This window comes from Acromyrmex echinatior, chromosome 4, assembly GCF_024713525.1.
Source record: "Acromyrmex echinatior isolate Ae372 chromosome 4, ASM2471352v2, whole genome shotgun sequence".
Classification (NCBI taxonomy): domain Eukaryota; kingdom Metazoa; phylum Arthropoda; class Insecta; order Hymenoptera; family Formicidae; genus Acromyrmex; species Acromyrmex echinatior.
Genome location: NC_141855.1, coordinates 4113915 through 4141829, shown reverse-complemented (window position 1 = coordinate 4141829; position 27915 = coordinate 4113915). Strand labels below are relative to the sequence as shown.

The following is a 27915-nucleotide window of genomic DNA, read 5'->3' as shown; positions in this document are numbered from 1 at the left end:
TGCTGCATTGCCTCACTCGATGTCCTCAACTAACACGCATATTTCGTTTTTTTTTTCAGGTAAGCAATCTAGGATCCCTTTTATGCTCGTAAAATTGGAGACATCGCTACAGTATGGTAAGATAAATTTATGCTGTCAACTATTTGTTACTGCATGGAAAAAACGGTTTTGCTGAAATATATTCTAAAAATGTAGATTTATCATCTACATGCAGTGTACATATAATTCTCATCGTATGGTGTTGATAAAAAACACTAGGCGTTTTAAATCCATATCATGTTGGTGTTATTATTAATATGAGAATTATATAAACATCGCATGTATAAACACTACATATAAATACCGCAGAATTTATATTTAGTGAGTTTGTAGTCCAGTGTCCTGTTAAAACTATACTTATATTTTTTAGTGTTTGAAAATATAGATATAGCTGAAGAATTAAAAATAATTTTATTGGAATTATCGAAATAATTATGTAAAATACTCAAGCTAATTGCTAGAATGTCAAACATTTTTTTGCTGTATTGTTTATCATACTTCAATCTCCTACTTAATTAGTTTGGTGCAACAAAATTATTTTCAAATTTGTATTTACCTACATTTTTTAAATATTTCAACAAATTCGCTCTTTCTGTATATTACTATTAAACTCGAAATATCCAAGCGACAATGCGCAATGCGATACAAGTTTGTGAGGTTTATGTAATATAATAAATATCGCTTCTTATTTATCATTAAACATCTTAATTAATTTATTAATAGTTACATGTCATACTTCTGACGCAAAAAAATTAGAGAAAAATATACTATGGATGCTAAAGAATGTTAATAATATTCGAGTATTGCCAATACAGCAAGAGTGATGGCAGTATAAATAGATTAATTAAACATGATATAAACTATTAATCAAATACTCGGTTGACAAAATTAATAAATCAACGTGAAATTAAAAATCCGTCACGGCGAGACAAAAAATGGTCGCGTAGCATTTTATAAGGGAATCGATGTAATGCGACGGGATGAATTACGAATTATGGAACGCATTGCTCATCCGGGAGGACATCAATCCGGGATAATCGACGAGTCGCGAGATTCCTTTTTGTCGCGCGAGATGAAGCATGGCGTCGGTTTGTCCTCGTCGTGCGTCGGAATTTCGTTCGCTCGCCATTTGATATCCGCCCCATGATTTATACTTTTAGTTTTGTCGAAGTTCGTCTTTCGCAAAAAAAGTATAGAAAGGCCATGATGTATCGCTCAATACAAGTTGAAATAATGCCGGTCGACAAACAGAATTTTTGACCCAAACTATGTAAACTATGCTGCAGTGGCATAAACATCAATACAAATGCAATAAGCACGATTCTGTTGCAGTTATCGAAATTTTACAAAGCGCGCATTATTTCATGAAATATTTCACTAATTTTATTAGATTAGATTTTATTAGTTTTATTAGTTTTTCTTGCAATAAATTATTACATATAGAGAATTTTCATAATAATAATAATAATAATAATAAATATGTATATTTTAAATTAAAATAAAATTCGATAAAAATTAAATGAAAATTTGGAATTTATATAAATTAAGATATAATTTTGTTATTTAAAAAAATATATATTTTTATTTTGCTACAAATTATAATGTATCTGCAATATTATAATATGATTATTTCAGACTTCGAGATTGATTAATTTAAGTATATCTGATACAGAATATCGATCCATTGTTGGAAATTCGATGCAACATTTAAGAAATTGTGTTTCACAAATGACGGTAGTTCTCCGCAATCGACCGATCATAGACTTCAATCGGAACCGATTCTATTCGATCGATATACTGGAACGATGATCGGGACATATACGAGATCGCCGTGAGTTATCGCGTAATATTGCAGAGTTTTTGACGGCGGGGAAGAGGATAATCATAACTTCTGTGCGCAGCGTCCTCGATAATTCGACGGTTATCAAGGATCGTCTACCGCCGTTCGTCGTCTACATATTTATTACGAATATTCGTAAAGTTCTTCCTTATTGCATCGTACGAACGCAATATGGAAATATGCACGGTCCATCATACCTACTGCTATCAACGTTTATGCGGCTTAATGCACGTATCAAATTCATCACTTGCCTGCAACAATCTTGTAGAGAATACATTTTCTGATCATGAAAGTTTCACACAGAGAAACTTAAGAAAGATAATCATTTACTGAATTTCAAATTTCTGAAAAGCACGGAACAATATTACAAATTTTTAATGTGGAGACACAATTCATGCTAGTTTGCTATTGATTTACTCTCATGGCCACAATACAATGGTCACGATTAATTGTTCCGACCGATAGTGACCGAAAGCGGTGAGAGCGAGTATATAGTAAAGAGAAACATAGAGGGAAGAGGAAGGGAGAGAATGAGAGAAAGAGAGTACATTGCAATAAATTAATTAACACAAATCAATTCTATTAAATTTATTGAAATTAAATATGAATTAAAATGTTATATTGCGCACAGGAAAATAGATTAAAATTACGTTTCTCTTCCCCCTCCCCCTTGCTCTCCCTTTCTCTCTCTCTCTCTCTCTCTCTCTCTCTAATCAATTTAGTGATTTTTAAATTTATGTAAACTGTTTGAATTAATATACGAATAGAATTTAAATAAATTCAAGAATTAATATGAAATATATAATACAAATACGTCTATACAAATATTTATAAATAATAAGTTATTGTTGAAGTAAAATTATTTAGAAATGAGGAAAAGATCGTACTAACGAATATTTAAATTGATATTATTGACGCTTATAATCAGTTTTGCAAAGAGAGATGATTTGTTTTGAGTAGGCATATTCATAGACTAGCTGTATCAACCTATTCTTTGTTAAAAGCAGATATATATATATATGTAGTTTTGGGGAAGTAACACTTAATTAATTTAACTAACAATCGGTCGCAAACCAGCATTATGCAGCGGCGTTTCCCACGCCATTATCGAGCATTACAGTAGTTATCGCTGTTAGCGCAGAAGCCGATGTTGTTCGTAGAGAACGTGCTCGAGGTGCGCCATCGCAATGTATTAGCAATAAACTATATACCGAGTGCAATAACAACGGATAATAATGATCGCCACCGAGCGACTGTAACGAGCATAACGATATAATCGCCGGTGCAACAATGTTCCATCGCCGCGACTAATTATAACACTTTATCACAGCACGATTCTCTCGATGCTTCGTAACAAGAAGAGTTCACTAGGAAGTAGATTTCAATTGTTAGCCTTCGCTTGTAATGATATAAAAGATAACGAAACGAATCGCAAGAAGAATCTGGCAAGCAAAAAAAAGGTATCTATTAAAACGTCAAGATTAAATGATCGATATCTTTCGTTGAATATTGTTCGAAGTAACGGACTAAATGCAACCGTACTGTAATATTAGAAGATAAAGAATGCTTTTAGAAAATGAATTTTGATATAACTTAAAATGAATCAGTAATTTAAGAATACATCTTAAATTATAATACATTGTGAATTAGCAAATATTATGATAGAAATTAATTACATGTTGTCATTACAGTCACAGAATTGAATACTTTAATAAAACTTAATTATATTATTATTATTAATACTGAAATTAATACTGTTAAAATTTTTATTTAAAAGAAATGTATGAAGTAATTGTTTAAGATTACAGTAATGAAACAAATCTTAAAGCTTATAAGAATTATTGCGCATTGAATCGATAGATTAAATCTCTTAGAAGAAACTGCTGTTTTATGAACGAATCTAACTTATTATCGAATTTCTCTGCAAAGTTGACATTTTGTTTTATTAGGTACTAGTAATAGTATTTGGATTATATATATGCCATAAGGTGTCTTTATTGCCACTGAGGGTTTAAAGCGTTAAAGCGTTGCGTCTTTAACCCTGCAAGCCTGAAGTGTTAAGGAGCAGAACAGTACTGAAAGAATGGTAGCAAGGGAGCTTTTTCGGCTGGTGAAGTAATTATTTACGTGGGTAGAAACACGCGGAAGGAAAGCGGCTTCAAGACGCACGAAGAAATTGCGGAAACAAACGTAGCGTTGAGGAATAAAGGATGGTGGTAGAGTGTGAGGTGAAGGTTTGGTTCACGATAGTGAAGGGTAGGATGAGGTCAGAAGAAGAAATGGTAGGACAATACGAAGTTCTTGGAAGGATATGCTGGAAAGATTGCTCTGAAACAAGAGGGCAAGGAAGGCTGAGAGATTCAGGTGGTTGTTAAGACAAAACGGGCGAAGTATAAGAGGGAGGTAGTTACTGGAGACAGTAAAGAGGGGAAGGTGGATCTCGTGGGACTCTTTCTCTTTCTCTCTCTCATACCCGCGAAAGAACTGCGGCCAGTCAGAAAGACTTTCAGTCTTCCCTTTACACCGTTAAACATTTGATTTCGCGTAATATATGAATGCATATATTTACTAGGATTGTTGATGTTTTTCACGTAAGACATTGTGAGTTTCAAATCTTGTATAAACAGAAAAAAAAATGAAAAAGATATATTCTTAAATTACTGATTATAAAAGTTTAAGTTCCATCTTAACATTTTCATACGGACTAAAATTGTGAATTCTAGAATATTTTTAAATCATAGAGATAAATTAGATTTGCATTTTATATTAAATATTTTTATATACATTTTTTGTAAAAAAACGAATGGCATAATAGATCTATTATTTTTTTTTTAATTAGAGGAAAATTTAGACTTACAAATATAGCTCTTTATCTTCCTAATCCATATATTAATCTATATCTTTAGTTATTATCAGATGAATGTACTCAATCTAAAAATATGTTTTTACAATGTGAAAATAATAACTTTATACGCGATAATTACATTTAATCTTATACTGATAGAAGTAATTTCAGGAATACAAAAATAAACAGTTTAAATTCATTATTAAAACGAATTATTTGCGATGCATAAACGTAAATTTGCAAGCTGAATTCGTGAAAATATTTGTAACCGAATCATTTTTAGCAACGCGATGTACATCTGATTAAGCTCAAGTTAATATCCATAAAAATAATCTCGTTTCAAATATGAACGTCCAATTGTGTTATCTACATAAATCTTTTTAATTTGTGATTATGTAACTCTCGATAAAATATATTTTCAAAAATGTACAATCGCTTTAAAATTTTTATAAATAAAAGGAAAAATATAAATTTCTACATAGGTAATATTATTATAGTTTTTCAAAGAGTAGCTAATGATAATAATTGATAAATACAAGCGAAGAAAAATGTTTTTCTCAAGAATTAAGAACCATAATTCTGCTTTAAACATCTAGAGCCTCTTTTAAGGAAAAAATATATTTTGGCGTCGAAGGTTAACATGTTGCAAGAAAAGAACTTATTCACAGTATCCTAGAAATGGTTTTTCATCGGAAATGAAATCACGCAACATACGTATATGTATACGAGCGAATACGCGAATAAATTTCAAATATTTGCGCTCACGCACGTGTGAAAGGTTGCGAAAATTGTATATGATTTATTTCGTCTTGGGCAAAGCAACGCGATTTTATCCATTCAAACATTTATTTTATAAGCACATAAAACTGCACATTAATGATGTGAAAATATCTATCTAGTATAATTCTAGTATAATTCTCTAAAATAATGAAAGCTCTTGTTCACATTAAAATTTTATCTCTATTTTATAAGAGAATTGTAACAATTTAAAACTATACGCGTTTACGATCATCGATTATCAATTTACGTTTGAGCCTTGAAATTTCCCAATATAAAAGTAATATATATATGTATTTGTGTGTGTATATAACACATAAATATGGTTGGAAAATATTTCGAAAAATTAATAGAAATATATTTGGGATTATTCATGTATATTTCAGGGTATTACACAAATTAAAAATCTCAAAATATCGTTGAGATAAAACACGCTATTTTCCAACATAGTAAATATACATCGATAAAGCGCAAAATAAATTATTAGATTAACCATGTCTCCAAATATTATATACCGACATTAGCGCGCGCATGGACGCCAATTACGCGGGTCGTCGCGTTGCCGAATAATTTCGATAAATCGTGGGAATCCGTTAATCGCCTGATATACGAGATCGTATTTCACTGCGTGAGAAATTTTTCGATAAACGGAATGCATGCTCGCATGGGGAATAATCCGCGAAGCGCTTTTCCAGACTCGCGCGAAATGCGACGTGGCGCTCATTAGACGCCCTTTTATCTGGCATCAGGACGGTCAAGTTGCACAAACTAATTCACGCAGATTAAAATTCAATGACATATTGATCTATCAGTATATCTAATACATGTCTGTCATACGAGAGATGATTTTATAATATCTAAATTTATAATACATTTATAACACAATACAGTATAATACATAAGAGAAAAAAAACGATAAAAAAAATATAATTTAATAAAATTTGATAAGTATGGTGATTTCAATAAAAAATTGATGTACTTAATAATTGAATTAATAATTGCGAAAACGCAGCACAATTTTTAATATTTGTTTTGGAACTTAAGCAAAACGAATAAAAAAATAGATTGTTACCGTTACGTTAAATGCGCAGCTAAGATTAAGTGATTTTTTTACGAAAATAAGAAAAAGAGAACGTCTCAAACAAAAGAGGAAAGGTCTTTAAGCAAGTGGGTTGAAAGATAGTAAAGGTTCATCTTTGTTAGCAGCTTTCTCGAAAAGCGAGTGGATCATAAGAGCGAGTTTTAAAGCACGCTCGTTTCTTAAATACGGTGAGGTACGCGCCTTGGGGATTGTTTCAACCACCGTCCTACAACCTTCCTCTCCATCTCCATTCTATTCACCACAGAGAGTGCTGACGGTTGGCCAACTCGAAACTATAAAACTTGGTAGACACTGTTAATGTTACATTTGCATAAATAACTGCAGTTGCGGTTAACGCGATTTCCGCGTGAACGATAGAAAATTGGCCGTCTCGACGACAAACGTTTCGCTCGGTGCAACACTAATCCTCTATAGTCATTTTTCTCATTCGCTCATTAAAGACAGTTAAGGAGAGCCTAAACTGAAGATTGAACCCTGAAAAAAGAGAATAAAGAGTTCGCTGTTTTATCAATAAAATTCGACTTATACATAATACAATTTATGAACATCGACATATCCTTATATAATACATATATATATCAATGTTGCATAAATTTTTATAACTAAGTATTTAATGCCCATTTCTGCCATTGTAGATTAACTTTAATCTCGGTTTTTTTAATTCTTAGAACTAGGAAAAGATAAAGAGTTGGTTGAATTTAGATTAAAATTAATCTACATTAGTAGAAATGGACATAAATCTAATTCTAAGAACTCGACATTATTTTTTCATGTAATTTACTCTTCTGGAGATTTCATTTTTTTATAAGTACAGACTGCATAGCTTTTACATTAAGCTAATGTTGTCACAACTTAGCTTTAGACATCATATTAGACTAAAAAATGGTAAAGAATTAAAAAATATATTTTTTCGTTCTTACCATAAATTCCACCCACCAGATTAGTATTAATATATACACTTTAATTCTGGAACAAGATACTTCAATTTATAAAAGTAATAATACGAAAATCCTTTACAAAAATTATTGCGTTTAATCGATAAAACAAATGATTTTACGATCCTCTTAAACAACAGATTGTACAGACTATTTATCTATCTTTATTGCAAGATATCGATCGTTTCACTAGATAAAACGAAAAAGCGAATAAATGTCTTACGACATTAATATTTCCTTGTATAGCGCTTATATTGTCATAAAATATCGGAATTCGCGGCAAAGTAATTATAGCAATCATGCGCCTGATCCAAGTAACCACAATAACTTCGAATCGGAAGACTCTCGAATTCCCCGCGAATTAGTACCGAGGCGAAAAAGTTCGTTATTATCAGCCATTTACTAGGAGAAACTTTGTGGAATTTCGAGAGTTTGGCGATAACTGTCGCTCTAGTTTTACAAAGGTTAGATCGAAGTTGTCGTCACATCAACGTGATCGCGTAGCAGAACGAAGGATTGCGTTTACTATTTTTTTTTTCTAGAATTCATATCGACAGCGTCGGCAAATCTCGATGGAGAAAACTCTGAAAACACAACAATTTTCTCACAGTCGTCTCTCTTTTCTTTCCCTCGCTTCTCGGTATCTTCTCTTTTTCTACGAGAAACTCCCACTGCCCATCAACTCACCATACCGAGAGTTAAATAAAATTTACCTCGTGCGACACAGCCTCTCCACGGAATTCTACCGCATTCCAGTGGAGGTGCATCCAAGTTTGCTGCGACGTCGATGACATAGAAAGAGCGGATAGGAGAACGACGTAACGAATAGAACGCAGTAACGAATGTAGAGCGGGAGAAGACTTAGTGGTACTCGTGCTTTCCCCCGTCAATTATCTTTTTTTTGTGTATGATTTGAACGAGATAATTGAATCCATTGAACAAGTAGGACAACTGGGGATAATGATTTTTTAATAGGAAAATTAGTGGTTATTATAAAAGCGCTTGAAAGAAATGACAATTGTTTTTCTCTATGGAAAAATTATTACGTTGTTTCATTTTTCCAAATATCCCAATTACCTCATTTGATTCCATTTCCATTTTGATTGAACGGACGCAAGGTATACAGTTAAAATAAAGAAATAATTTAAGCTGTTGGAGGTTATTGATTTTGGAGAATTTGCCTAGTAAAAATTTTAACCGTGATTTTAATGCTTAATGAAATTATAATTATTTAATTATTGAAAATTAACTTTTGATAAGTGAAATTTCAAAATAACGGTGTTCTTATTTTCCAATTATTCAAATAGAGCTAATTAGTTAAAAAATTAACACTAAAAAGGATTGTTAAAAATATATATCTTTGTATCTCATGCACTGCAGTATTAAAAAGTAATTAAAATGAGCTATGAGTATACATGAAGATTTAATGCTTGATGCTCACAATGACTACAGGAGATTTTATCGTATGAACTGAGAAGAAAAAGAAATGCTGCGTCAGATTTATTCTGTTCCGGCACTGACAACAATAAGAGATGAATGCTTGGCCATCCGCTTGAAATGTCGCAATGTGTTCAAATTGCAACTCGACCACCTTCTCTTTCATTCCGCGCTTTTATTCCCGCCGCGTCGAATGCCGGCTTCCAACTAGCTTGACCCAATTAATGATGCAGTCCGTTGCATCCGTCCGCTCGGATTCTCGGATGCTCTTCGTCCTGACATAATCAGTGATACGATTTGTAATTCGCATGAAAACAATGAGAAGAACAATTCAGATGCTCTGAAGTAGAAACGTTCAAGTATATATCTCATTGAAATTTAAGAGAGCATGAAGCTTTGACTCTTCATTATTTTTAGTCAACTATTAAGTTTATAAGCATTAATTAAAGCATAGATTAGCTTACAAGTGCAGATCGTTTTTCTGAGAGACTTTGTAGTTACTGTAGGATGTTACAGACTTACTATGCTATTTCTAGGTACGCAATTTCTTCAACAAATTTGAGAGAAAAATTCTCTCTTTCTTCCTCCCTGTTCCTCTCTCTTAACATTTTAAATATTTATATCCACCGCCGCGCGCCGTAGTCTCTTTTAATCTCTTCAATTTTAAATCGCATATCATTTAAAAGGTCTTTATATCTTGACTTGGAATAATTACCATTTTATTTTAAACCTTCAATATCTCTGAGTGAAGGAGGTACTTACATAATGTGCATATCACGAAGGAGGACCCGGACGGACAGCCAGCATTCTTGGATACCGAGTGGCGCCTAGTCATCCCGTTGAACGAGTTGTTATCTCAAGCCGAATAACAGGCAGTCTCTCTGGGACTCGGGTCATTTAACGCGCGTCTTCATGCTGAGCGGCTGCATAATACGCTATCTTCATATATTACGTACATTATCTTTTGAATATATGTATTATTAATTACGTCTTTATATCAATCAAAATTAATATGGTAAAAAATCCTATAAAAATATATATACTCGATAACAGAGTTTTTTTTATAAACTGCAGACCATGCAATATTTTAAAGATATATTATATTTACGCGAAAACTTGCTAGTTGACTGACTCTAATACGATTCAAATACTAATTATCGGCCTTAATTGTTGTTAATCTAAAGTGTCGAGAAAAGTAAAAAGGCGATTTTTTTTTCCGTCATTGAAAGCAGAACCAAAAATGAACGTCTACGAAAGTTCCCAAATATTTTCCCAAGCGCGCTGTCGAGCCTCGGGCGCGGAAATATGTGCAGGTGGCAGGTGACCATCGGTGTTTTAGACAGGTTCGTGTTTCTGATCCTTCTCCGTGCCACAGCAAATCGAAGGGGCTGGTTTTGATTCGCTACCCCTTTCGAAGGTCGAGTGACTCTAGAATATTTTTTTGCAACAAGTCTCACGCATGTTATTGTTCTATTTTAATTTCCCTCAATTTTATGTATTAAATTTTATTTAAATTGAAATATTATACAATGAGATAAAATGTGTCTATTGTAAGAATGATAAATCCACTTGTAAGAATGATGTGATAAAATCACACACACACACACACACACACACACATACCACACACACACACACACACACACACACACACACACACCAAAGTAATAAATGGCCAATTTTCCATCATTCTTCCTAGAATCGAGTTATTTTACGTATCAGTCGCATAATATATTGGCGTATTTTCGTCGCTTCTCCCTACGCAACCAAGGACTATCTCCGGCGGAGGTCTATATTGCAGTTAATCTATGTTCCGATTGTATCTGCTCATTGGGTTACGAAGTACCCGGGCATGGGCCTCCGGACATTAACTGCCGTTGTTACTGCCTGCAACGATCGCAGATACCGGCAGTTTCACTGTATTCGCCTCCGTGTCTCGTATGTTTGCATGGGAGCAGTCTGCGGAGTAGTCTGATCGATAGAATATATGGAATGAAGAGGAAGATCGCGATGTACGAATGGGAGAGAGGCTCGATAGTGCTAATATTAAACCTCGCGAAACCTCGTAAACTTTCAAAAAATTTCTCCGTTGACGATCGCGCAAATTAGCGCCTTGGACGTTACAGACGTTACATTTAGTGAGCAAAGCGACATAAGTTTTAACGACGTTAAATTTCTACGTTACGTAACTGATAAATTTAAAAGCATATACTATTTTTTATGCTCTTCAAATATATAGATTTACAATAATATATAATAATATAATCTAAACCGCTAATGAATAAATCAGTAAGATAGGAAAGGATAAATATTGTCGAAATCTTAGTACCTAATAATATTTTTATATGTAAATTCTATAAATACATCTTTTAATTACATAAACTGCGCATCACTTTTACTGTCAGACTTGAAACGTAATCATTAATACTTATTTGGAAATGATAATATATGTAGATGCCTATATCAAATGAAACAAACACTTGAAAAATGATTAAACTTTTGAAGACGAAAATTTATTTCTGATTGATAAAAAACAAAACAAATCCATTTCGATATTTCGTGTAGGGTTGATGGTTGTGAGAGCAACATGCACAAATCTTATGTGCAATCGAATTCGCGGGTGCGACTCGAGTAGTAATTCCCAGGACGCCTAGGATTCCCCTTAAACTCGAGTGCGTCAAGTTGTAGCGCGAGACATGGGATTAATTACTGTATAGCCAGACAGAATACCTTGGTAGCAACACGAGTACGCGAACAGTTGCATAGGAAGGATCCTGCGGCAGTAGTTCACCAACTTTGGACTACGCCCCGAAATACACAATGTTGGCCGTTACTTCGCACGAATCTGAATCTGATTAATAATCCGAAGAACAGGTTATTGCCTCATTGCTATTCGAATCGCATCTAAATTTATTCAAACTACATTACGCTACGATTTAAAAGTTGATATGATTGTAATGGTATCGTAAATGTTTAGCTTGCAGATGATTCATACTTTGTGTGACAATTTTTCCAGAGTTTCTAAGAGAAATGTATTTACTACAGAAAAGTTATTAACTTTGACATTCTAATATTTATATATTGATTCATTAAATCTCTTTAAAGTTATGTTAACTACACATTAAATTCTACATTAAGAGATTGCAGTTAGAGATTTATAGAAATATTATTATATATAAAAAATGATTATGTAGAAATATATTAAATTTATAATTTTTAATATTAAATTTATTTCTCTTATTCTATTTTATGTATTTTTTCCAATTAAATAAACTTTAAATAAATGTTATTTTTAGATAAAATAAAATGTTGAGAAGAGTTATAATTTCAACAGAATGATTTTAATTATCATCTTTAAATATCATTTTCTTATTTCTATAATAATAAATCAAAATCGATATCTCAACTCAAAAGAATTCAATATAAATTTTTCTTATAAATGACAAAGTTGTTGTATAATTTTATTTTTCTCGTTTTTTTTTTCTTAAATTACATTTAATTTTTCCACTCATTTCAATAAAATTTTTCACTTGGAAAATTCTCATAAATAGAGTAAATTAAAAGTAATTGGAAAGAAATCTATGAAGACTAAAAAGCAAAAGTATACCTAGCACAAGCGGAACAGAATAGGGAAACTCATTAAGTCTTTTTTTCACTCTAAGAATTTCGAAAAGTATAATATTGAACTTTTGTACATATTAATTTTCAATATCATTAATAAAATATAATATCGCGCAATATTCTCTTTGATATTTTTCTTCTTGTGAAAAAGATAACGTTCTCTCTTTCTTTCTTTCTTCCTTTTTCCTTTGGCTGATCAGGTGATCATCTTATCTCTTGGAAAGGCTTCGGCTTTAATTGCGATAGTCAATTCCCTGACCACGGAGCCGCCGTTGGCCCTTTGCCTATCTTCCATCATCTTCCTGTAATCCCTACGGTCACCTAGACTGTAGACTCACTGCATCGTCGTCGATGTCATACTCAGGGAATTCGAGGACCGAACGAATCTCCCACGAGAATGACACGGTGAATAGTGGAATATCTTTGTCGTAGGATTAAAGGGCGACGCATCAATTGCCTTGGACAATCTAGGTATATTTCATAAGTTAACCCTTTCCGTCCTAATAGTTCCCTCATGGAAAGAGAATCACATCTATCATATTAAGTACATTGGCTCTTTCTCTCTCTCTCTCTCTCTCTCTCTCTCTCTCTCTCTCTCTCTCTCGTCTACTTTCAAGAGAAATTCAAATGAATTAAAGACAAATTGAAGGAAATATTTTTGTAAATATACTCTGAAAAAAATAATATATAATATTAACAACTATAAAGATAACAAGTTTTATATATAGAATTAATGTATATAATTGAATAAACTATTATATTTGTAATAATAAAATATAGTTTACTCATCTATATACATAATACATTAATTCTACATATAAAACTTGTTTAATTGTCACCTTTGTAATTGTCACTACTTATCCTTTTCTGACAATAGGTGAATTATATACTTATGCGAATATAATATAGCAAATGTCACATTTTATATATACATTTAAAAATGAATAAATAAAATGTTGAAACATGATAAACTTAAATAAGATGCAAATATAAATTAATGTATTAGTTTAATGAGCTAGAATCGTTTGCTCAAATAATTTTTATATAGAATGAGATATTTGCATGTTTTAAGTTTTAAGGTATCATGAGGATTCCAAATCATTTAAACTGATTTAGAATTTTTCAATTTTTTTTATATTACCTCGTATAATATGTCAATCGACAATTTTTTTTATTGTTATCTAAAAAAATCTATTGTAACGCGAAATGTAGCTAAAGATGGGAAGATCAGGCAGAAATATTTTTTTTTTTTGTAAATCGCTGCATTAGAAGAGGGCTTTGGGCGCCGTGAAATTCAATATCATTGGTAACCAGCTGAAACGCCGATCCTCGTTAGGGGATATGAACGGATCGCCGCCACGCCGTTCGTTTGTTTTATTTTAATCGGGAAATACGCAGGGAGTGCGTATGCTTTTCCGTCGATCACGCGGCTAGCCGTAACGATTTTTCGATACGGCTTTTTCGTAGCGTTCAAAATATTTGCTAATGAAGGGTATTGTGCCTAGGTGTGTCGAAGCAACAAGGCGAACTCTCGCGCAACTGCCGGCTTTAATTCCCGGGTGATGTAGCTTTGAAATCAACACGACCGGGCTAGGAAGGGCTTTGTATCGCTGTTACAAAAATTTACATACAAAATTGTTAAAACTAACTTTTTGCACATTTTTATCATATCATACTTCTAGTTATCGATGTTTCTGTTTCATTATTTTACGCTTGTAATTAGCGGTCACACTCGCTAAAATTTATCCAACTTGTATCTTAAAAGCGAATATCGATACGAAATTATAACAATTAAAAATAAAAATTATTTCCACCAAGGCTTATGTGAGGAAATAATTGTATATCGAAATAATAATAATCGTATTATTGTATATAATTTGCTTATGCTTCTCCAATGTAACATGCTAGTTTATATTAGCCACATAAATTAGTAGAAGCCGTTTTAATGCACTTTTATGTAAGTTTATTCACGATACGGTACTAACACCCAGCGTGTGAATTTCATAGTGCGAGGACGAGAACGTGAAGTCACTTTTGTCGTACGGAAACCGCAGTGAGATGAGCGAAAAAAGCCGCGCGCATAATTCAGCAGGTCGTCCCTCTTGCCAGGATCGTCCTCAGCAAGATTCGCAGACGGCTTTTTCTGCAATGGCGAGGTGTACATCGGTACGTCGCGCCGGTGCTTAATCCGCGCGCTAATTAAATCACAAGAGAGAGAGAGAGAGAGAGAGAGAGAATGTGTGCGTGTGTGTGTGCCACTTCGCCTTGGCGCGTCCATGATTCTGGCAGAATGAAAGCAAAACGGAAAGGGATGCATTGAGAAAACAGGAAAGGAGATAGAAAGAGAGAACGAGCGAGAAGAGAGTCTCATCTACTCTTCTCAACATTTATGCGGTCGCATAAATTATTTGCGAGGCGGCACAACGATCGAACACGACCGAATTTCGATATGAATCGCAGTAATCGCGCTAATGGAACTTGATTCGCCGACGAGAATGCGAGAGAGAGCCTTCGGCCCACACACTGAAAAATTGAAAAGTCAACACGAATTACACGATCGTATCTCTTCAGAATTTAGTATAGGTGTTCCCGACTAAACTTCACAATCAGCACACGTGGTAACTTTGTTGTCGATACGAGCGCGGTTAGTTTTATTCTGCTGAAATTAAATCAACATACGGCAATTAAGGTGCGAATTTTTAGCGATTTCGTGTTCGTAGATTTTGTCGAGTCGGTCCAGTACATAATAATAGAATCCCGATATCATTGACTGAATTATTAATTATATATTTTGATATATCTCTGAATGTTAAGTAACCTATATAATAATCTTTTATCTTAAGAACTATTTGCATACGTAAAAATAAGTACTAAAATACTTATATAATTATATTTTAACTATTAGACACTATTAGACACTATTACTTATGAAAACTTACGATATTAGAATTGTTATATTTTATGGAAATTGTATATTACTGACATTTACAAAACTATATTTTTCTGAATTTAATAAGTATACATATTTAAAACTCAATGAAATATCGTATTCTAACGAAGCGTTGTGTTACATTGTAATATTATTCGTAATAATTTCGACTTCGATTCAAGCCGGCATTATCACGACTTGATGTTTCTTGTATCACTTAAACCCACGCAATTCTCGAACATGCTTCCATCGTCCTGCTTATGGACACGAATTATTCACCGACCGCGCCAGAGCATCGCGCTCATTTCGATGACGAACGGTCAACGAGCTTCGAGCATCGATTCGCGGCTGCGCTTAATCGTGCTTGCGAATTTATGAATTATTTCACTGCATAATGTGCGACACGATACATCGCATGAAAAACGCATCGCTCAAGTATTCCGTCAATATTGGGACGATACGTGTTAATTTCAATTCCAACGACTATAAAACGATCTGAGGATATCACACCGTAATACGTTCGCATTTACTTTCGATAAATTTGAAAAATTTCAGCGCTGTGAATCGTACACTAAGGAAAAATGTACTAAATTTTAATAAATATCTATTTGAACGCTATCATAACTAACATTTACTTACAATAAATAAATATTTACAATAAAAAGTTATAATTAAATTAAATTAATGGTTCGTGTATCAAATAAATATAGTTTTATATTTAGGAAATATTCAGTTGATATTATTCAAAAAATTTATTAAAATTTAATACATTTTTTTCAATATAATAATCTATTTCTAAATGAATATAACAACAAACTTCTTCATTCCTAATTTATCTTATACCCACATTCTTTCTCAAGAGGAAATATAATTTTCTCAATATAATTTCTTGATACTCAAAGAAGAGTACACGAACGTTTTTTAGCGCTCGCTTAATGCAACTGCGAGAAAATACACGAATCCATTATACGTGTATATGATTAACTGTTCGTTCAATCATTCACTGTCTTGCAATGGTCTTAAATGGGCGACAAAATCGAAGATTTTTGCATTTATGTTGAAACGTAAAATCAAGCGAAAATAAACTCTATAATATCATATAAAAAATTAAAGAATGAAAATTTGAAGAGGAAACATGTTACCATTAAACAAAATAAAACATATATTTTATATATAAATGAATTTAATTATATAAATTTTCACTTTAATTTAATTTCTAACATATAGTAGTTTCACAGAAGTAATTATTACAAACTATAGCTAATCATATTCTCTCATTTAATTTACAATGAATACAGAATATTATTTCTGAGTTGATCAAAGAGAAAAGGTGTATAACAGAAAGAAAAATGGAGATCAGTCCTAAATCTCATTTTATAAAATTAAACGTTGTATTTCTCTTTATTGTATTGTTAAATGTGGTAACAAAACATTTTAGTAACGCTATGGTAATACTCGTAGTATAAACGCATTCAAACGTATCGCGATACAAACTATACGGGAACACGTGTCGTTATTCTCGCACTATTATCTAAGCGTCTAATGTGCTGCCAAAAATTCCATATTTAGGTCACTAATCAAGATTAAGCGAAGGGAGGGCCGGCCGTCCCATCCATCTGCATACGTAGGTACATTTGTAATGTACCTACGCAACCGTACACGCCTTCGCATAATACTAGCGATGCATTATGCATGGTTGGCACCCTTTTGACGATTCGGAAAATCACGGTGGGTAGGTCTGTGCTTCGTGCACCGTCTGTTTCTCCTCGCACGAGCGAGTACGTCTATGAAAGCGAGCGCAAGTCTTCCCGTCTACGCTAAAGTGAGTCAACTCGAGCGCGAAAGCGCTCCGATCGACTCGATTGAGTCGTCACCGGAGGATCATATTTTTATTGCCACGCTATGCTTTGTTCCGCCGAGCGCATCGCCGAATGCATCATTGACCGTTTCTACGCTTCGATGCACTCGAAGATTCGATTTCTGTTATCGCAGTCGTACTGGAAATTAATCGGAAGCAATGAAGGTTCGCACGCTGCGTTAATTATAATGTGTTCTCGAGAATATTCCGAATATTATTTGAGAAGCTCATCGACTATCTATGAAGGTGTTTCACAGCTATCTCGCTTTTCTTCAACTATGAAATATAATTTTTTGTTAGGGAAAATTTGATGAGACGCTTAATTATGAAGTTGCCTAACGTTGGAAATTACAACGTCAAAAGAGTAATTGAATAAAGAAACTTTGTTTTCCAGTTAGTTTAAGCTGCACTTTATCTTAAGCAAGATTTAATTAAAATCTTAATTACTAAAGCATTTAATGCTAAAAATTAAAAATAAATTTTTTAGTATTTTAAAAACATAGGCTTTAAATTTATCGCAAGCGGCATGATTAAACAGACATTTATTAATGACGTATATTTACTTGGTTAATAATAAGAAAATATTGTTTTTCTTGATAAATTATAATAATATTAATGTAAAATTCTTTAATAATAATTCCGAATGGTAGAAAAGTAAATCAAATTTGAAGTAATTAAATTTGAAAAAAGAAACAATGCAAAACTGATAACACACAAAATTGTGTACATGCGAAAAAGTTCAAATCAGCAACATATAAACGAATTCCAATGATATATCCACTAGAATTACAAATAGATCGTTCTATTAAAAGGATATTTTTACGTTACGCTCGCACAATGGTTGAATAGGCTCGACATTGCGCTCACTGCAGTTGCATCGGCCGCCGGTGCTGCATCGAGTTAACAGAAGCGGTGCGAACAATGGGGTTATTTTTAAAAACGCAGTGCTGTCGATTGCGAAAAAAATATTTTTTCAAATTAACGCCGACCGAAAGTTGTTTTTCAATGCGGACTGTCAATTCCGATAGATCGTGAACGGATAAACGCTGCGTGGCGTTGCAATAATCAGTGCCGATAATGCAATCATATTGGAATCGACAAAAAATTGGCAATGCAAGCCATCAAAACGCAATACATTGATAACGTGTCTGCTCTGTTTTTAATCTGAAACACCACGCGATATCAATATTTTATACTCGAGAGTATAATGCATGTTAAAAAAATGCATTTGAAAGAATGCAATTTGATTTTAATTATTTGTAATTCGAAAGTGATTGAAATTAATACGAATTACTGGCAATATACAATCTTGGAACATCGTTAAAAGTATAGTTAATATTTTCTTTTTTTATTCACAAACAAAATATACTTTTCTAGTTAAAAACTTTTAAATTACATAATTGAATCTTGTATATTGATAGATAAAATGTCGCTTCAGAAAAAATATGATGTATCAAACATTTTACGTAACTAAAGTATTCGTTTGTCAAACGCATTACGAGATTTTGTAAACTTTGTGCGATTCTTTCGCGATAACGTCATCTTGCGTAAGTCGCGTGGAATGCTTGTAGATGCTGTTTGCACGCAAGAAAGTGAAGCCATGGCGAGCGTGTGTATTTTTTAAGATGAGATCCTATAATGGCGATGCACATCCGCCGCCGCGACATCATTGCATATACGATACACCAGGACTCATCCACGGAACGCATTATTCAAGATTAATAAGTGTTAACTGCGTAGGAATGCAGAAAATAGTAATGCCTGCAATTAACAATCCTTATGCAAGCAATGACGGAGAAAGATTAATCAGTGTTTTTATCAAATAATTTATCTTTCAATTTTTTTATCGTAATATTAAATCTTTTAAAAGTTCAAGTCTTTTTCAAAGAAGGAAATGAAAGCAAAATGAAAGAGAAAGGGAAACTTTTGTAATTGCATTATTCACTTTCGAATTAAATGTAGTAATTATTTCATATCTCAAAACATGCGAAAGTATATAATAAGATTTAATTTATACATCAAGAGAATTCTTTAAATTGATTCGATTTATGCTTTCCCCTCTTACTCTCTTTTATTTTGATTTTCTGATTATGTAAAAAAAATAATATACTATAATATACTATATAATAATATACTATATAAATATACTATATATATAATACAATAAAAGAAGATGAAGGATTTTCAAATCTAAGACTAAACCTGTATTGAATATGAAATTCACGTTATTGCGCACTTTATTCACGTACTGCAAGCCGGAGGCAACCGATACGGAAGACCTTGTCCACCAGGGCTACCTAACTCCGTTCTGCCCACGCACGAGATGGTCAAGGCTCCGAGAAAAAGGAATAACTCGAAAAAAAAAATCATGCCAAGGTCTCTCTGCATCAGCGATGAGGTGCATCTTAAAGACTCACGTTTTCCTTCCCTACGGATTTTTGCAAAACAAATCCCTTTCGACTGTTATCTTTACGCTTCTGGAATATATAAACACACATAAAAGCACATTTGTGAACATTATATCAAATATTGACACATATAACGGATGCAGACATTCTAGGCAATTTGTTGAAATTGCGCGACGCTATTTTGCGTAATTGTCATTCCGTATGAAATATGCACAATTAACTATGTCGACCGTCATGTTAAAGACAACGGGAACAGTCGCGATTGTGCAGACGCGAAACGAAAGCCGATGGTAGCGAAAAACAGACACCCACGACTTCTTATTTAGCGTGCGTCGCCTCTCGCGAGTGCATTCGTTATTTCGCGCGCGGTGCTATTTGCATTTATTCCTACATGCAAATAGACGCCGGCTGGACAGGATAAACATGCTGAAGAAACAAACGTGAGGAGGCGAGATGGCCAGAATACGTGACGCGTACCTTTAAGCTCTGAAAAATTCCTGGCCAGCGCGCACCGGGAAGTTCTTCCGCGCGGAAATTAATATTAGCAGAAAATAAAGGAAAGACCACACACTGCCCGGCACGTAGTAGCAAGCGTGTCATCGTCTTAATGTTTGCGAAAAGGATTTCCACCGTGGAGAGAAAGGGGGCGAGTGGAATGACGCGGTTTGTTTGCTCGCTATGTACTTTGTGGAGCTGCTCGCAACACGCAAATGCATCGTTTTCTGCACAAGCGTCGTGAATCTAAATCATGCTCGCGCGTCAAGATTTTTAATAAAAATTAATGAAAAATATTTCAATATCTTAAGTGAAAGAAAATAAATAGAAATGTAAAATAAACCGATAAGAATTGAATTTATGTTTTGTGATAAATACGCAGAAAGAACGATTTTGCTAAAGTATTTAAAAATTTAGAAATTCAGAAAAAAGAATAGAAGGAATGAGGGTAATTTTCCCGCGACTACTTTGTTACATGCTTTTATGTTATAGTATTGTGTTATTCAGGTTTCTATGATTTCAGGTTCTTACTGTTAATATTACTGAAATTATTATGAGTTGAATCGATTTGTCACTGTGTTCAGTAACACCATCATAAATTATAATCTACATAAAATTATTACTGTAGGACGTGCAAAAGACTTAGTGGTTATTTCGTGATACATGAGTGTAAAGGAATAATAAAGTATGTTGTATAACAAAATACAAGTTTGCTCTTGTATTCTTTGTTGTCTTGTATATCTCACCTGTTTGGCATTTTTAATAGGCGAAATATAAATATTTCGAATTTCTAATATTTTTTTCATAATAGTAGACAGTACAAAGTTTTTACTGATATAGTTCGTTTACTTTAAACATAGTAAATAATATTTAATAAATTAAGTTTTTGATAGGTGCGATGTATATACCGGAGTTATCCTATATAAAACATACAACAATCGTTATGATAAAATAAGCCACGAAAAATCAAAACTTTCTTAGTGCTAAGAAAAAAAGAGTTGCTCCTTTTCATTGAAAAGAAAGTAGCTTTTCCGGCATCTTTTGCGCCATGCGTAATTATATTAAATCACTACAACAGCTCCTCAGAGCACACAAAACACTTATATGCACTAGCGTGCATTTAAAACGTAAGAGAAAAAAGATGGTAGGATGTCGGATAAAGGTCGTAAAAGGAAGACATGGTGGAATAGCATAATTACAGTTTTAACGTTTCTTAAAGCGCGTATTCTAAGCACACTAAATTCTCTTTGTTTCTTATTCTGCTTTTTTTTCAGAAATGCAAACTTTTTTTACAAATTTTAAATAAGATTGCTTTTTATAAAGTAATCAATTTGTTTCAATTTCATTAAGAATTAAGAAATCTTTCAATTTTATTTATCGAATAATTTTTACATCAATTATAGTTAGTACTTATATATTGAGAAAAAAAGTTATTAACTTGACTAAATGCGTTTAGTGATTATTTAGTTCAAGTATTTGTATATTTAGGTTAACTATATACTTAGTTGAACTAATATTTTTTTTAAACATCAACTTTTTTTTTCTCAATGTAGTTATTTATTAGATAAGTTACTCTTCTACGAACAGTATAAAAAAAATTTCGATGAAATAAGCTTCTCAAATTAGAACAAAATTTTTTTCCTTTATTTTTTAAATTAACTTTATTTTAAAATTATTTTGATATTTGACACATTTTTAATTGTTATAATTACATTATTAAGAGATAAAAAATTCTTTCTCTTTCTCTTTCTCTCAAAGTGGCAAATGGAATGCTGTCCAATCGAAACGTTACATAACAACATCATCAAATTAGAGGATACTCCTCTGAGATTTTGCGCGAATTTTACAAAATAGTCTATATATCGCAATTATCGTCGTTAATTGAATGACACCTCCGTCCACTTTGACCATTTTCCTGTACAACACTTTCACGAGCATCACGAATGACATCATACATGATCGTAGCAAATGGGAATTATGGTTACGGAATCTACTTAACCTTTTCGAATGTTGTAATCGATAAATTGCACGATGCAATCACCCATCGCTCTTGCCGATGCTGCGGATTATAAATCACGCGTGTAGCGATAACTAATCGAATCGTTTATCGCGGTAGTGGTCGAACTCTGGTACAGGATGAATTCAAACGGGATACGAGTGCGAATTGACACGATACGCCAATAACGACGAGATTTTCGGAAAATTCGGAATACATCACTGTCAAGATAAACCGCTCAATCGTGGGGAAGTGCAGCGTTCATTTCAATCGCGCAATGATTGAGAGCAAAATCGATCTTCGCATGCTCGTCGCTCAAAAACTTCCGCGAGGGGCCACTCTATTTCTCGGCAATCGCCATCGGAAATTCGAGAGATCGTCAAGCACTTGCGGCGTTCCAGCGAGTTTCCGCCTTGTAAGTTTTACGATACTTTAGAGGGGCACGCGATCGTACATTACTCCGCATCAACGATGTACCACCGCGGCACTCCATAATTTTTTATGTTGCTCCGGATGCTCTTAAATTAATCAACTTCCACGCACAAAGAATTTCAGAGCGCGCAATTTTACAGCGATTTTAAAAGATACACTAAATATCAGCGCCGATTTATTAAACTAAAATAAAATCTCAGTAGATGTTATTTATTTGAAATCTTATAACAATATCTCTCTCTCTCTCTCTTTCTCTCTCTCTCAAGGAAATTATTTTAATAGTTTCAAAACTACATTATTTGTTATTAATACGAATATAAAAAAAAATAATTAAAACGAGTTATAGCGAAACATTAGGCTTTTATAAGAATATAATTAAAAATACACGTTTTGCGGAAGATTTTTATCAATATTTTTATGTAACACAATTAAAATGTCTACAAGTATTATCGTAAATGGGGTTTAAATTTCGAAATAATTAGAATTTTGTCACGGGGTTTGCTATCTTTACGTAATAACAATTGTATAAATTAATTAATGACATGAAACAAATTCTCGTGGCAAATACGAGGAAAGCACGAAATAAAACGACGTCCATCGTTGTTGCTAGCAATTAACAATGGCGCCTGTGTGTTATTAGGGTTGAAAAAAGGAGGACTGCATGTGTACTTGTACTATGCGTCGGGTTACGCCCGTTAAACTATACGGAAGACACGTTATGGCGCTCGCACATGCACGTCGATTCGATCTGGCGCCGCACCCTAGCACGAACTAATAATTAGACACCTTTATGCAATTCCACCCAGTTTTCTACTACTCAATTCCGAAGGGTGAGGATTCTCCCCTCGCGTACGTCGATCGCAGAACGAAGAAATGCCGAGCGTGTTGCATCAACATTTACGTCAATCATTTATTATCAGCCAAATATTGACAACTCTTCAGTACGATAATCGATTCCCGTCGACAATGACAATAACAAAAATTTCAAATAACAGCTTTAAAAATTTTGCCATATCTTTCGAGCATGAATAAAACCATGCACAAATATAAATATTAAATTTAACGTAAAAGCGATAAAATTTTTTGTAAATAACTGAAAGATTAAATATAACGAAAACACAATAATAAAAATTTCCGATAATTTAAAAATAAACAAAATTAAGAGATGTTGAGATTAGTGCGAGAGATAAGCAGTACACAATTTTATAATAAGAAATATTTTAATAGTCTATTTAATAATTTATTTAAACATTCATGACATATTGCAATTAAAATTAATAGCAATGTTTTGGCTAAAATTTGAACTATTTTCAACCGGCAATAGCAGATAAAAACTGAACGGAACATCTTCAACAAATCTTCAACAAATCTTCCTTTCGCATATTCCAAGAAAATTTTATTGAAAATTATAATTGTATCAGTTACGATTATAAGTGTAATACTTATCGTCGTAATTATATTATAATAATCTGATAAATTTCGAAAGACCCAAGCTCTTGATAATTTTCATTTAAATTAATTTTGACTTTCAATTGCTAAATTATAATGTATATATACCTGCATAACGTTTATTGAATTTGTCGTGATTTATTCATTTACCGTATAGCGTTTATGTTCAAGCTAATCAGGACCTGTATTATCTCATTAAGAGCCGACGCGCGTTGAAGACTGACTTTTTATTCGCTACCGACAATTCGAATACCTGTAATTAATAACCGTTATGTAATTCTATCTTGCGTACGAGTAACCCGCGAAAACTATCCTTAGCCAACTTCTGCGATCGAATTAAGAGCTGGGTTTCAATGCCGGGTGCGCACAATGTTTCCGAGAACGTCTCATTATCTGATGCAGGGGCTAATTTAGAAGGCGGGTTTTGCAATTTCGCTGCGTCACGGTCCATTCAAAGTTTCTAACTAATAACATGAGCCGCAATATCTTCTACATTTTCTCACACCGCACTCGCCGCTAATCATACGTGATCTACGCATCGTGCATATATAAAAGCATCTTATTATCAAGGATACCACGGCCAATATTGTTTCTTACAATTTTATTATATCTGTTAATCATGCGAATTAAATTAATCAGATCGATCGTTATTTCCGACATTTTATATTATAATTAATCAACGGTTATTCATTCTTTAATACATAATTCTTTTCTCGCTTGTCCATCATATAAATTAACATCGAATATTAATTTAAATTCTTCGAAATTCTGAGTAAAATCGGAGTGTCATGAAATCTTCAGTCATGTATTTACCGCGCTCTACCGATATAGATTTCGAGATACAAACTGGAGCTGCAATCAAACTCCCTCCGCTCGTTTTTTTCACCCGAAATTTGCATTCCACTTGCGGATTGAAAGTTCTCAACCGTTGATGCACCGAAATTCCCCTGTGCGAGATCGCTTAATATCCGATTCGAGGCGCGCCTTGCAATTTTCCGCACTCGCTCCTAATAACACGCGGCGATATAACCGGCCGTTGCGCAATTTTATCGCGCTCTTACTGGATTAAAAGTTTCTCGCGCCGTGCTATCAGTGAGATAAGAAAGGTCCACCCTCTTTTCTGCTTCATTCTCTTCGCGTCCAATATCGACGGTTAATTTAGAACCAGCCAAGTAATTTTGTCGCGGCGAACCACCATTCGCCCTCCCTCACTTTAAATTTATCTTTCGCTTTTCGAATGATGCCAGAGGCAGATCGTGTATACCCCATGGAAGTGCAATTTCGTTTTTTATGACGGCTAATTTGAGCCGCCTTTCAATTTGTAAAGCTCTCTACAATTTTCGTACGAAAATTTTTATATATTAATAACATAACGACAAACATCTAATAATGTACACGCGCATCGTGTAATTTTTAACATTCACAGAATAAATGATATATCCTCCGTTCATGACAATCACGTTTACTACGAGATTTGAATTTCAAAAAATTATGGCGTATAACTTCTACTTCTCTTCTTTTCTTATTCATTTCTTCTTTGATCGATATACGACGTGACGGTACACAAGCGCGTCGGGCAATCTAGCTAATTCGAAATCGATATCGACGATATCGACCACGCGGCCTTGCCGAACGTCATGCTAATAAAAGCCGCCGATGATGGAGTTCGGCAGGTAAATTGGCTCGAGCTATTGTCGACGAAAGCAAGAAGGCACGACACGGGGCCAGGGGAAAAACAGTTTTCCGGCGTGATTGACTCGTGGCATGATTTCGGCGGATTTTCTCGCGAATGGAGAGGGGAATGATAAAGACGAGGAGCCGTAATGGTACCGACAATCGAATCGTTATCAAATCAAAAATTCATTTCGCGCGAAACTTGATAATTCCGATGGGTTCATCCCATCGTCAATTGAAATGTCAATTTCTCGCTACCGATTCCCTCGTTGTCGATTATTTATTTACCATTACAGAATCTCAGAGTTCAACCGCGTCCTATATCGTGATAAAAATCGAGAACAAACATAAATCATTGGATTGGTTTGAGAACACTGTTCGAGAGCACCGAGAGAAAAGTGTTCAGCATTTATGATTATGAATTGCACGATAAAATTATGATAAAGGAACTCCATTTTAGTATATTAGCAATAGTAGTTGTATAAATATTTTTCTCTCAGAGTGCAGATAATTGTTTATTATAAGTGTTAAGAGTAAACTCTACAGTTTGATGAAGAAATCTAAAATGCATCAATTTATTATTACACTCTAATTTATCATGTTACAAAAGTTATCATCCGAAACTTGTGCCCGAAAACTATTTAAATAATTTACGTGTGCAACGCATAAGTTAATAATCAACATTTAAAAATTTTAAAGTAATTTTCTGTAGTAACGAGGATACGCTCGTTGAAGATCCTACTACGTAATGGAACTTAACGCTCGTTGAGTTACGCGAAATTTGTGACGTTGCATCTCGCGCGGAGCTAAGATCCCGGGTACTGATAAATATAAGTCAGATTTGATGCAATTACCAAGTTTCGAGAGTGTTTCAAAGTGCAGTCTAGCCGAGAGACGCCGTGCTCCGGTGCATTGTGCAAGGAATGAAGGATCGCGCGGCCTCTTTGTATTCCGACGAGAAACCCCGCGTGGGGACCATAACTTTTCCCGGGGAGACTTTATATACCGTAACGTCGTCGACCCGCGCGACGAAACCACCTGGACGGCGAACTTTCGTCGTCCGAGATTTCCGAGGTGCCGTACAACGAAAACAATGCTTGCGAAGCAACAGCGCTTGCATGGCACCCACGACGTAATACGTCTCGAACTTTCCGGCCATGTCGCGGATTTGGTATCCGTAATGTATCACTGATATAAACGACAATGAATATAGCATATTAAATCTGAAAAGTCAGGAACTTTATTTAAATCTATGAATCTAATTATTATCTAATCATTCAATTTGTAAATGTGAATGTGTAAATATTACGAATATTACGAATCTCTTTAATAATTTTAATTTTATATCTAAAATTTTTGGAACTCGGAAGTAGACACCTAATTTTTTTAACAATCACCTGGAGTGTTTTTATCTTTAAAATTATATAACATATTGTATATTATTGATTAATAACATATTGATTGTTTTTTTATTTATTAATTGTTTTATTTATTAATTATTTATTAATATCTTAAAATATTATAGATATGAATTACAATTCAATTACAATTTTCTGAAAAAAGCAAGTGGAAATTAAACCAAATATTAAACAAAATAAACACATTTTTTTTACAAATAACTTATTATTTGTAAAAAAAATAGCAACATTAAAAAAATACAAATATTAATTAATAAAACGGTTTTTATTGTGAGTTTTTGATGGAATTGCATATTTCAAGATTAGTAAAAAACAGTTATAAAAAAATTTATCAAACAATATCCATAAAAAAACAATATTTTATAACAATTTACAATTTTTTCTGAGATGTCAAAACATCCCAAGTACCTATTTCTGAGTTAATATTTTTAACGTTATATCTAAAATTTCTCTAATAATTTAAATTTTATATTCAAAAAATTTATTTTTTGAAATGGAATAATATCTATAACGTATTCAGTTTTGTTCTCTCTATCTCGGAATATCTTTCTTCGCAAAATCTAATTTGTAAATCCCTATAGAAAAAAATCCAATATCTAAGACATATCGGATCGAGCTAGCTGATTGATTGCCGAGCGTCTCTTTCGAGCGCCCAGAGGT

The 27915-nt window shown here is 33.5% G+C and overlaps 1 protein-coding gene and 1 long non-coding RNA gene across 11 annotated transcripts in view; both read left to right on the top strand.

The window, feature by feature from the left end:
- Positions 1-20725, top strand: part of LOC147909875 (uncharacterized) — a 30987-nt gene extending 10262 nt beyond the window's left edge. Inside the window, exon 2 of the long non-coding RNA XR_015545044.1 lies at positions 60-20725. This is a non-coding gene — a long non-coding RNA (uncharacterized LOC147909875). The remainder of the gene's footprint in view (positions 1-59) is intronic.
- Positions 1-27915, top strand: part of LOC105152941 (latrophilin Cirl) — a 476845-nt gene that overhangs the window by 358684 nt on the left and 90246 nt on the right. The gene's annotated exons all lie outside the window — the stretch shown is intronic.